The sequence below is a fragment of the Neomonachus schauinslandi genome, chromosome 13 (genome assembly GCF_002201575.2).
Source record: "Neomonachus schauinslandi chromosome 13, ASM220157v2, whole genome shotgun sequence".
In the NCBI taxonomy this organism is placed as follows: Eukaryota; Metazoa; Chordata; class Mammalia; order Carnivora; family Phocidae; genus Neomonachus; species Neomonachus schauinslandi.
Genome location: NC_058415.1, coordinates 26,874,718 through 26,888,432, shown reverse-complemented (window position 1 = coordinate 26,888,432; position 13,715 = coordinate 26,874,718). Strand labels below are relative to the sequence as shown.

Genomic DNA, 13,715 nt, shown 5'->3' with positions numbered 1-13,715 from the left:
CCAGAATGGACATGAATTTATTTATCCTACTAGTATGAATATTCATGCCTCTCACTGCTGAAATATTAGTGTATTTGCCTACAAGATGCTGGTGTGTACTCTGCTGGGGATAGGATTACTTTTCTAAACTGAAAAAGCTCTTAATTTGCGAAACACATAGGATCCTGAGGGTTTTAAACAAGACAATGTGAACCTGAATTAAATTTATCCTTTGGTACATACTTCCTCTGGGTATAATTACTTAAATTTACAAGTCACCTCCACACAGACTGTATGAAGCATTTGTTGCTGTAACTTACTTTCTGTTTCTAGTCTTTGAGCTCTCTGCATTCCCCATTCCCTGTGAAACAAAAGAAAATAGAAGTATTGAGATTGCTAGTTGTACTGCAAGATGCAGAATGTTGTCGTCACCTCTCGAATAATATTTCGGTGTTTAAGATGAGTTAGAATTCAGTAATATGACCACTCTTTTTCTGCAATAAGCTAAAGTTGATTTATTCAAATAGTAGGATTAAAGAAGTCTCTATCTCAAAGTCAAAATAATACTCTTCTCATCCTTTTGGAAACCTCACTTTTAAATCCTAGGTGTTTTTCTTGATAAAAATCTTATATGTATACTTAATGTATAAAAAGTCTCACTTGGTAAAAAGCTTATTTTGGCACATATGGTATTGTAACCACCTTTCTTCTTACCGTACACAGGATTCTCATCATTTAAGGAGGATTTGTTCTATAGCAGTAGCTTAACTATGAGTATATATCAAAAATACATGATTATAGGGAACATTTTTTTCTTTATACTTAATATAGTGAGTATTGAGCAAGGACCTTTATCTGCGGGGTCCTAGGAACAAAGACCAAAGCAAAATGAGCCCCTTGTAAACTCTCCTGGCAGACGGATCACAGTCCGCTGTGCGTCCCAGTGGCCTGAAGGGCACTCTCTTTGTGCTTGTGGTACTGAAATGAAAGAATACAAGGCCCCAGCGGGTGTCTGCTAGATAGCTGTCCTGGTGGACAGAAGAGAGAATAGTCAACCCTTAGCTGATAAATAACCCTTCCCATCAGACCCAGAAGGGCCTGTGAAGGTCTTTAAGGTTTTCCTTTCACTTTAATCCAGTAGAGACAGGAGTTTAGGATGGGACCAAACCATTTAGATTCCTGTGCCCAAGAGGGCCTTTGTATGTGTTCCCATACTCACTATTGTCTTAGTGAGATCTACCTTTTCTGGTGTCCTGGTCACCTCTGAGTAGTCAGCTGTCACTGATGTGAGGATGCAGGAAAAAGGATGTTTCTATTCTGGTGATGTGGTTCTCCTCAGGATTTGCTTATGAATACCCTATTCTATGGCCAGTATATCCTAGGCAGTGGTACTGGCCATTCTCTAAAGTGACATTGAATTTGCTTTTGATTACACCATTTGTTCACTTAAGATTTAATGACAGAAACAGGTATGTGGTGGACAAAAATGGATTGAATTCTGTCATCAAATAAGGCACCCTCTACTGCCTGAACCAAAATGATCTACAGTTTTCAGTATTTTAAACTCATCAGGCATCAATGCTAAAGTCTTACCAGTAAATGCTAGAAACTTCTGCTAGAGTCATAGAAATATAAAGCAAGTGCGGGAAAAGAAATTAAATTCACTATTTAATTAAATTCACTTATTGGTGCCAGAAATTTTACATCATTATTTCTGTACAAAATGCATTGAAGATTTCAAAATGATGTTTATAAAAGTATCTAAACTGTTAATTCCTTCAAAATCTTTAAAGCACTGTGTATGTTTGTCATTTTACCTGGCTCTGAAGGGAATACACAGATGAATAAGATGAAATTCCTTGTCAAGAAGTTTAGGATATCATGCCTCTGTGCCCTCATCTCTCTTCAGAGATTCTTAAGCCAATCTACGCCAACCTCTTCCATGTTGGAGGCTGTCCTCGCTGACCTTTTACTCCCATGTATTGTTATTAGACTTTGATTTGACTAAAAGTTAATCATAACGAGTTGTGACTGATGAATTGGTTTAACCCTGTCCTCTCAGCATCTTTCATCCCTACAACAATATTTTACTAGTCTCCTAGTAGTTATTCTTTGGCATCTGTCTTATTTTAGATTATATAGACTTAGCTTTTAGCAGTTATTTACCCATGAAGGATGCCAGCTAATATAGTCGAAAGAGGAGTAGTCTAAAGTTTGCTAGCCCTACAATTCCTCCAGATTTCGTCACTTACACATATCCTTATGACCTTCGGCAAGTTATTTATTTTCTCTGAGCCTCAGAGTCCTCCTCTGAAAAATTCTGAAATGAGATCATGAATGTAAAGCTCCTGAACCAAGGCAGGAGAACAACTGTAGTTCTTTTTCCCCTCAATGGAAAGTCAACTTCTACTTATGATGTGGAGGCACAACCTCCTAACCAAGTGATCCTTGTATAAATAACAGCTATAAATTCTCAACAAAACACAAGAAAACAACAATGTGAAGGCTCTGGAGACTGAACAAGCACAAGCAGACTTTGGAGAGAAGTCAAACTTTAGAGCAAGTGTCCGACACATAGCGAGTTTCTGTTCTTCTGTGGCTTTACCCTAAAGGCACGTACCTCTGATAGCAAAACCAGTCCTCTCTCTGGCCAGAGGAACTAGGGCCACCAGATAAAGGGGGAAAACCCGGGGGAAAGATACTGAGAAGTGGAACCCTTAATTCTGTGTGTAAACTCAGCATGTCTCTGACTAACTCCCGAACCAGTCCAGTCTGTCCTATAAGGAGCTTGGAAGTCATCGCTCTGTCTTCACAAAAAGAGGAAAAAAAAAAAAATGAACAAACTGAAAATCAACAACTCTTCTTAGAGCCATCAGAGAGTTGAGGTCACAGGGAAAGCCACTGCCCCCAGAATTGGAGAGACAGGCAAATACAGCAAATTATAACTTGTTAGAGCAGAAGCCCAGGAACAGAGCCAATACCAGGGTAGGAGGGCTTAGACTGTGGTTCTGGAGGCTCAGTCTGGGCAAGCCTGAGAGTGAAAAATAGCAGGGGCCCCAGCCTTAGGGAACCTCCCAATGATTTCACAGGTTCTACCCCAGGAACCCCCACCAGGTTCTCAGGGTGAAGATCCAAGAAAAAATCCCCCTGTGCTTTTGGCAGGGTGAGGAAAAAAGTCACCATTTTGAAGTATGCCCAGAGCATGCTGTTCTCCTAAACAAAAACCTGCCTTCAAGGGAAACTTTTTTTTACCTGGGCCTAACCGACCTGGGGAAAAGAAAAATACCCAACTCCATCCCCTTTCCTGAGCCTTCCTGTCTTCCTTAGGTGGGGAGGATTGAAAAGCACTTGTCAAGGTCACAGTCCAGGACCACAGGCTCACTAAAAGACTGACACCTGATCATAGAGGACTATAGAATGCTTCCCCTCCCCCAGACCTTACCACATTGTTAGGGCTCCTGCATAAAATGGGGTTACAATGGAAAGACCTCAGTTCACAAGAAATCTTTTGGGAAACCCAAAAACAACAGGGAAGATAAAAACAAGGACACCAGAGAAAGTTTTAGCCTCTTGACATCTACAGCTATAACAATCAGTAAACATAGCCTAACTCCTAATATAACAATCAGTAAACATAGCCTAACTCCTAATAAATAAAACTTCACACTAAAGGCCTTTCTACCTCAGTTCCTTTTACCGAGTACATATATCCAGCTTGCTTTTTTTTTTTTAAGATTTTACTTATTTAACAGAGAGAGCATGCGCATGCACAAGCAGGCAGAATGGCAGGCAGAGGGAGAAGTAGGCTCCCTGCTGATCAGGGAGCCCCATGTGGGGCTCGATCCCAAGACCCTGGGATTATGACCTAAGCCGAAGGCAGACCCTTAACCAACTGGGCCCCCTAGGCGCCCCTATATCCAGCTTTCAACAAGAAAATTATGAGTCATACTAAAAGGCAAAAAGACATAGTTTAAAGAGACAGAGCAAGTATTGGAATTATCAGACCAGGAAATTAAAACAACTAGGATTAATATGCTAAGGGCTTGAATGGAAAAAATGGAGAACATGCAAGAACAGATGGGTAACACAACTTGAGAGATGGAAGCTCTAAGAAAATCAAAAGGAAATACTAGAAATAAAGTCTGTAACAGAAATGAAGAATGCCTTTGATGGATTCATCAGTAGGTTGGACACAGGTGGGGGAAAGAATCATGCTTTCTTCACCAGAAACTTCCCAAACTGAAAAACAAGGAGATAAAAAAAAGAATGGGGAAAAAAAAAAAAGATGGAACAGAATACCTAAGAAGTGCAGGACAATTACTAAGAGTTGTATGTATTATGGGAGTATCAGAGGAAGAAAAAGAAAGGAACAGAAGAAATAATTTGGAATAATGACAGAATTTTCCAAAATTAATGACACACTTCCAAAACACACATGTAAAGCAGACTAAAAACAGGCTTAAGGCTAAGGCTTAGAAAAATGAACTGAGATCAGAATTGCCGTCCACCAGAGAAGAGACAGTCTGCAGTTTATGTAGTCCAGTTAATTACCTACAAAAGTATCAACACATTTTGGAGTAACTTAAAGAATCTAAAACTTTCATAATACAATATAGCATCACAGTATCCAGAATGCAATCTAAAATTACTCAATATACGAAGAACAAGGAAAATGGGGCCCACTCTCAAGGGAAAAGGGAAAAGAAAAGGAAAAGAGAAAAGAAATCCAGTTGCCAAACCAAGATGCCCCAGATGTGGGAACTCTGAAAGACTTTAAAAGAGTTATTGGGCGCCAATAACACAAAAGAGTTATTGGTGGCTCAGTCGTTAAGCGTCTGCCTTCGGCTCAGGTCATGGTCCCAGGGTCCTGGGATCGAGCCCCACATCGGGCTCCCTGCTCCACGGGGAGCCTGCTTCTCCCTCTCCCACTCCCCCTGCTTGTGTTCCCTCTCTCACTGTCTCTCTCTGTCAAATAAATAAATAAAATCTTAAAAAAAATAAAAGTTATTAATAAGTATGCTCCATGAGATAAAGGAAACATACTTGCAATAAATGAAGAGATAGGAAGTATCAGCTAGAGAAATAGAAAATGTAGAGAAGCAAGTGGAAATTTTAGAAGTGAAAAATACATTATTTTTAAATAAAAAGTTTACTGGATGGACATAGAATGGAGGTGACATAATAGTTAGTGAAAGTGAAAATAGATGAATAGAAATTAATCTGGAGAAGAAAAAGAAAAATATTTGGAAAAAATAACCTCAGGGACTTAGGGACAATTAAAAAAAAATGTAACCTATGGGTAATTTGAGTCCCAGAAGGAGAGGAATAAGAGGATGGGACAGGAAAAGAGCCAGAAACTTCCCAAATTCGATAAAAGAGATTTATAGACTCGGTAAGGTGAAGAAACCTCAAATAAGATAAATTCAAAGAGAAGCATGGAGAGCACATGATAGTCAAAACCAAAAATAAAAAGCAAAACTTAAAAGCAGGCAGAGAAACACCTTACCTAAATGAACAATGATTTGGCCAACTACTCATCAGAAACTAGTGATTAATTAATCATTTCATAATGTGTATGCATATCAAATCATCAGATTATATACCTTAAATATATACAATATACCAGTTTTTGTGAATTATACTAATAAAGCTGGGGGGGGGAATTAAAGTCAAACCAAAGCTCTACAATATCAGATGAGATCAATTTTAAGAGAAGAAATGTTATCCAAAGACAAAAAGGGACATTTCATTATGATAGGGTCAATTCATCAGAAAGGCAAAACAATCTTAAATGTTTGTGTCTATTAAGAGAGCACCAAAAACATGAGCCAAATATTGACAAAATCTATCCCATCAGAGTAAGAGATTATAACACCCCCTCAGCAGGTGACTAATGTATTAGCTAAACAAAACGTAAGTGAAGATTTAGGGGATTTGATAGACACTATTGACAACAACCTGGATCTAGTTGATATTTGTGGAACATTACACCCAACAACTGCAGAGTGCACATTTTTTTTTCAAATGCATATTGTACTTTCATCAAGGTAGACCATATGCTGTTTTAAAAAGTTTCAATGCATTTTAAGATTGAAATCATATATTCTTTGACCACAATGGAATTAAATTAGAAATAATAATGGCAACATATGTAGGAAAATCATATCTATTTGGAAACTAAACAGTGTACTTACAAATAATCCATGGGTCAGAGAAGAAATCACACAGGAAATTAGAAATATTTTGAACTAAATTTTAATAAAAACACAGTAAATCCAAATTTGTGAGATGCAGCTAAATTAGTGTTCACAGGGAAATTTATAGGTTTGAATGCTTAAATTTAAAAGAAAGGTCTAAAGTCAGTAACCTAAATTTTCACCACAAGAGGCCAGAAATGAAAGAGCCACATAAACCCAAAGTAAGTTCTTATTTTTTTAAAGATTTTATATATTCATTTAGAGAGCATGAGCATGAGCAGAGGGGCAGAGGGGGAGGGACAAGGACAAGCAACTCAGGCTGAGCAGGAGCCTGAGGCAGGGCTCAATCTCACAACCCTGAGATCATGACCTGAGCTGAAATCAAGAGTCAGATGCTCAACTGACTGAGCCACCCAGGTGTCCCAACCCAAAGTAAGTTTTTGAAGAAAGGAAATATTAAAGCTAAGGGCAAAATCAATAAGGAGAAAATACACTAACAATAGAGAAAACAAGGCCAACTGTTTGATCAGTAATATAAGCCCCTGATAGACTCATGAGAAAAGAAGAAAGAACACAGGATCATATGATCTCACTGATATGAGGAATTCTTAATCTCAGGAACAAACTGAGGGTTGCTGGAGTGGTGGGGGGTGGGAGGGCTGGTGTGGCCAGGTGATAGACATTGTTGAGGGTATGTGCTATGGTGAGCGCTGTGAATTGTGTAAGACTGTTGAATCACAGACCTGTACTTCTGAAACAAATAGTACATTATATGTTAAAAAAAAAAAAAAAGAAGATAGGAGAAAGGGAAGAATGAAGAGGGGGAAATCAGAGGGGTAGATGAACCATGAGAGACTATGGACTCTGAGAAACAAACTGAGGGTTCTGGGGGGGCGGGGATGGGTTAGCCTGATGATGGGTATTGAAGAGGGCACGTACTGCATGGAGCACTGGGTGTTATACGCAAACGATGAATCATGGAACACTACATCAAAAACTAATGATGTATAGTGATTAACATAATAAATAAATAAAAAGGAAAAAAATAAGTTAACTCACTAGATAGGAAGTTTTGAATGTACAACAACAACAAAAAAGAATTCCTCATATCAGTGAGATCATATGATACATGTCTTTCTCTGATTGACTTATTTCGCTCAGCATAATACCCTCCAGTTCCATCCATGTCATTGCAAATGGCAAGATCTCATTCCTTTTGATGGCTGCATAATATTCCATTGTATATATATACCACATCTTCTTTATCCATTCACCTGTCAATGGACATCTTGGCTCTTTCCATAGTTTGGCTTTTGTGGACATTGCTGCTATAAACGTCGGGGTGCATGTACCCTTCGGATCCCTACATTTTTATCTTTGGGGTAATACCCAGTAGTGCAATTGCTGGATCGTATGGTAGCTCTATTTTCAACTTTTTGAGGAACCTCTATACCGTTTTCCAGAGTGGCTGCACCAGCTTGCATTCCCACCAACAGTGTAGGGTTCCCCTTTCTCCGCATCCCCGCCAATATCTGTCCTTCCCTTACTTGTTAATTTTAGCTATTCTGAGTGGTGTGAGGTGGTATCTTATCGAGGTTTTGATTTGGATTTCCCTGATGCCGAGCGATGTTGAGCACTTTTTCATGTGTCTGTTGTCCGTTTGGATGTCTTCTTTGGAAAAATGTCTGTTCATGTCTTCTGCCCATTTCTTGATTGGATTCTTTGTTCTTTGGGTGTTGCTTTTGATAAGTTCTTTATAGATACTAGCCCTTTATCTGATATGTCATTTGCAAATATCTTCTCCCATTCTGTCGGTTGTCTTTTGGTTTTGTTGACTGTTTCTTTTGCTGTGCAAAAGCTTTTTATCTTGATGAAGTCCCAATAGTTCATTTTTGCCCTTGCTTCCCTTGCCTTTGGCGATGTTTCTAGGAAGAAGTTGCTGCGGCTGAGGTCAAAGAGGTTGCTGCCTGTGTTCTCCTTTAGGATTTTGATGAACTCCTGTCTCACATTTAGGTCTTTCAACCATCTTGAGTTTATTGTTGTGTGTGGTGTAAGGAAATGGTCCAGTTTCATTCTTCTGCATGTGGCTGTCCAATTTTCCCAACACCATTTGTTGAAGAGACTGTCTTTTTTCCATTGGACATTCTTTCCTGCTTTGTTGAAGGCTAGTTGACCATATTTCTGGGCTCTCTGTTCTGTTCCATTGATCTAAGTGTCTGTTTTTGTGCCAGTACCATACTGTCTTGCTGATGACAGCTTTGTAATAGAGCTTGAAGTCCGGAATTGTGATGCCACCAGCTTTGCTTTTCTTTTTCAACATTCCTCTGGCTATTTTGGGGTCTTTTCTGGTTCCATACAAATTTTAGGATTATTTGTTCCATTTCTTTGAAAAAAGTGGATGGTGTTTTGATGGGGATTGCATTGAATGTGTAGATTGCTCTAGGTAGCATTGACAGCTTCACAATATTTGTTCTTCCAATCCATGAGCATGGAACATTTTTCCATTTCTTTATGTCTTCCTCAATTTCTTTCATGAGTATTTTATAGTTTTCTGAGTACAGATCCTTTGTCTCTTTGGTTAGATTTATTCCTAGGTATCTTATGGTTTTGGGTGCAATTGTAAATGGGGTCAACTCCTTAATTTCTCTTCCTTCTGTCTTGTTGTTGGTATATAGGAATGCCACTGATTTCTGTGCATTGATTTTATATCCTGCCACTTTACTGAATTCCTGTATGAGTTCTAGCAGTTTTGGAGTGGAGTCTTTGGGGTTTTCCACATAAAGTATCATATCATCTGCAAAGAGTGAGAGTTTGACTTCTTCTTTGCCGATTTGGATGCCTTTGATTTCTTTTTGTTGTCTGATTGCTGTGGCTAGGACTTCTAATACTATGTTGAATAGCAGTGGTGATAGTGGACAATCCTGCTGTGTTCCTGACCTTAGGGGGAAGCTCTCAGTTTTTCCCCATTGAGAATGATACTCACTGTAGGTTTTTCATAGATGGCTTTTATGATATTGAGGTATGTACCCTCTATGCCTATACTCTGAAGAGTTTTGATCAAGAAAGGATGCTGTACTTTGTCAAATGCTTTCTCTGCATCTATTGAGAGGATCATATGATTCTTGTTCTTTCTTTTGTTAATGTATTGTATCACATTGATTGATTTGCGGATGTTGAACCACCTTGCAGCCCAGGGATAAATCCCACTTGATCGTGGTGAATAATCCTTTTAATGTACTGTTGGATCCTATTGACTAGTATTTTGGTGAGAATTTTTGCATCCATGTTCATCAAGGATATTGGTCTGTAATTCTCTTTTTTGGTGGGGTCTTTGATTTGGGATCAAGGTAATGGTGGCCTCATAAAACAAGTTTGGAAGTTTTCCTTCCATTTCTATTTTTTGGAACAGTTTCAGAAGAATAGGTATTAATTCTTCTTGAAATGTTTGATAGAATTCCCCTGGGAAGCCATCTGGCCCTGGGCATTTGTTTGTTGGGAGATTTTTGATGACTGCTTCAATTTCCTTAGCGGTTATAGGTCTGTTCAGGTTTTCTATTTCTTCCTGGTTCAGTTTTGGTAGTTTATACATCTCTAGGAATGCATCCATTTCTTTCAAATTATCTAATTTGCTGGCGTATAGTTGCTCATAATATGTTCTTACATTTGTATTTCTTTGGTGTTGGTTGTGATCTCTCCTCTTTCATTCATGATTTTAATTATTTGGGTCATTTCTCTTTTCTTTTTGATAGGTCTGGCCAGGGGTTTATCGATCTTATTAATTCTTTCAAAGAACCAGCTCCTAGTTTCGTTGATCTGTTCTACTGTTCTTTTGGTTTCTATTTCATTGATTTCTGCTCTGATCTTTATTATTTCTCTTCTCCTGCTGGGTTTAGGCTTTATTTGCTGTTCTTTCTCCAGCTCCTTTAGGTGTAGGGTTAGGTTGTGTATTTGAGACCTTTCTTCTTTCTTGAGAAAGGCTTGTATTGCTATATACTTTCCTCCTAGGAAAGCCTTTGCTGGATCCCAAAGATTTTGAACAGTTGTGTTTTCATTTTCATTGGTTTCCATGAATTTTTTAAATTCTTCTTTAATTTCCTGGTTGGCCCATTCATTCTTCAGTAGGATGCTCTTTAGCCTCCATGTGTTTGAGTTCTTTCCAACTTTCCTCTTGTGATTGAGTTCTAATTTCAAAGCATTGTGGTCTGAAAATAGGCAGGGAATGATCCCAGTCTTTTGGTACCAGTTGAGACCTGATTTGTGACCTAGGATGTGATCTATTCTGGAGAATGTTCCATGGCACTAGAGAAAAATGTGTATTCTGTTGCTTTGGGATGGAATGTTCTGAATATATCTGTGAAGTCCATTTGGTCCAGTGTGTCATTTAAAGTCTTTATTTCCTTGTTGATCTTTGCTTAGATGATCTGTCCATTTCAGTGACGGGGTGTTAAAGTCCCCCACTATTATTGTATTGCTGTCCACATGTTTCCTTGTTTTTGTTATTAATTGCCTGATATAATTGGCTGCTCCCATGTTAGGGGCATAGATGTTTACAATTGTTAGATCTTCTTGTTGGATAGACCCTTTAAGTAGGATATAGTGTCCTTCCTCATCTCTTATTATAGTCTTTGGTTCAAAATCTAATTTGTCTGATATAAGGATTGCCACCCCAGCTTTCTTTTGGTGTCCATTAGCATGGTAAATGGTTTTCCACCCCCTCACTTTCAATCTGGGGGTGTCTTTGGGTCTAAAATGAGTCTCTTGCAGACAGCATATCGATGGGTCTTGTTTTTTTATCCACTCTGATAGCCTGTGTCTTTTGATTGGGGCATTGAGCCCATTTACATTCAGGGTAACTATTGAAAGATAGGAATTTAGTGCCATTGTATTGCCTGTAAGGTGACTGTTACCGTATATTGTCTGTGTTCCTTTCTGGTCTATGTTGCTTTTAGGCTCTCTCTTTGCTTAGAGGACCCCTTTCAAGATTTCTTGTAGGGCTGGTTTCATGTTTGCAAATTCCTTTAGTTTTTGTTTGTCCTGGAAGCTTTTTATCTCTCCTTCTATTTTCAGTGACAGCCTAGCTGGATATAGTATTCTTGGCTGCATATTTTTCTCATTTAGTGCTCTGAATATATCCTGCCAGTCCTTTCTGGCCTGCCAGGTCTCTGTGGATAGGTCTGTTGCCAATCTCATGTTTCTACCATTGTAGGTTACAGATCTCTTCTCCCGAGCTGCTTTCAGGATTTTCTCTTTGTCTCTGAGACTCGTAAGTTTTACTATTAGATGTCGGGGTGTTGACCTATTTGTATTGATTTTGAGGGGGGTTCTCTGTGCCTCCTGGATTTTGATGCCTGTTTCCTTCCCCAAATTAGGGAAGTTCTCTGCTATAATTTGCTCCAGTATACCTTCTGCCCCTCTCTCTCTTTCTTCTTCTTCTGGGATCCCAGTTATTCTAATATTGTTTTGTCTTATGGTATCGCTTATCTCTCGAATTCTGCCCTCATGATCCAGTCGTTATCTTTTTCTCAGCTTCTTTATTTTCCATCATTTGGTCTTCTATATCACTAAGTCCCTCTTCTGCCTCATTTATCCTAGCAGTTAGAGCCTCCATTTTTTATTGCACCTCATTAATAGCCTTTTTGATATCGACTTGGTTAGATTTTAGTTCTTTTATTTCTCCAGAAAGGGTTTCTCTAATACCGTCCATGCTTTTTTCAAGCCCAGCTAGTATCTTTAAAATCGTCATTCTGAACTCTAGTTCCAACATCTTACTAATGTCCCTATTGATTAGGTCCCTGGCAGTAGGTACTGCCTATCCAAATAGTTAAAGGAAGTCCTGGTCATTACAATAAGGAAAGAAAATAAAAAGTCATAAAGACCTGAAAGGAAGAAGTTGAAGTTTCTCTATGTTGGATAACATGATGGTTTACATAGAAAATCCTCAGAAAACTACAAAACCACTTCTAGAGCTTAGTTAATTAAATTTAGTATGAGCATAGAATACAAAGATGATATACTAAAAGATTTGTACTTTTATATATTAGCAACATTTAAAAATGGTTTTGAAAAATGCCATTAATAATGCTGCTTGAAAACATACACTAATTAAGAATAAATTTAACAAAAGATGTGTAAGACTTCCAACGTGAACAATAGAACATTACTGTGAAAATTAAATAAGAACATACATAAATGTAGAGACATACCAAGTCTGTGGATTGGAAGCATTGATACTGTTTTCAACAAAAGTGCATAAGCATTTCATTGGGGGGAAAGTCTTTTCAACAGTTGATCCTGGAGAATCTAGATATTCATAAGGAAAAAAAATATGAACATCAACCCTTAACCTCCCAACATCCACCAAAATTAACTCAAAATAGATCAAAGATTTAAATGTAGAAGTTAAAATTATCAAATTCCCTGGGCACCTGGGTGGCTCATTTGGTTAAGTGTCTGCCTTTAGCTCAGGTCATGATCCCAGGCTCCTGGGATCAAGCCCCTTGTTGGGATCCCTGCTCAGTTGAGAATCTGTCACTCCTTCTCCCTCTGCCTCTCCCTCAACTCATGCTCTCGCTCGCTCTCTCTCAAAATAAAATAAAATAAAATAATCAAATTCCCAGAAGAAAAAGGAAAAAAAATCTTTGCAGCCTGAGGGTGGGCAAGGATTTCTTAGGTGGAGCCCTAAAAGCACAAGCCAGCCAGGGAGTGTGGCTCCGTGGTTGTTAGGGGAGGAGCTTTTAAAGCAGAGGGAGTAGCACTCTGAGCCAGGAGGATGTATCGAGAAGATGGGACAGAGAAGTGGCAAAGGGCCAGATTACCTAGGCCCTGGAAGGGACTGAATTTTATCCTGATTAAGAAGGAAACCATTGTGAGCAGGTGAAATGAAATGTTGGCTTATGTTTTAGAAGGATCACTCTGTGTACTAAACCAAAAAAGTAGTCCCATCTGACATGGAAATACATTTGAGAAACGGGATACCGCATCCACACCCCACACCATGACCCATTAGCTACATTAACCAGTTTAAAGGCTATGATCAAGCCCCCTGCACAATAAAGAAATCTGTTCAACTTTGTTCCACATTTCTTAGACCTTTTGAGCCCAGACTGTGTTCTTTAGCAATTGGCATCTCAGCAGCATCAATATAAATAGTTTCTCACATTGAGCATTCCCTGTGTGCCATATGCTGTGTCAGTGGTTTGTGTCCATTATTTCATGTCACAACTATCTCATGGGGGAAGTTCTAGTGTAACCCGTTTTTACAGAAACCTGAGACCTGGAGGAAGGTACTGACTGAAAGTCTCACAGCTCCACAAGGGAGGTGAGGTTGGGGCCTGTGCAGTTTTACTCCAGAACCCGTCGCTTTGGGCCTAGGCTGTGTTACCTTCTCTTAGACTGTTCACTAAAGAATTATCTCACAAAATCACCATTTCTTTTGCAAGTGAAAACCTTGTTTTTTACTTTTAAAAAATATTTTTAAATTAACAGATGTCTCAGTCCATAAACTGATACCTTTTCTATTTTCAATGGGCTGTGTTTTCA

The 13,715-nt window shown here is 38.8% G+C and overlaps 1 protein-coding gene across 4 annotated transcripts in view; it reads left to right on the top strand.

The window, feature by feature from the left end:
• Nucleotides 1–13,715, top strand: part of TUT7 (terminal uridylyl transferase 7) — a 66,651-nt gene that overhangs the window by 15,163 nt on the left and 37,773 nt on the right. The window lies entirely within an intron of this gene.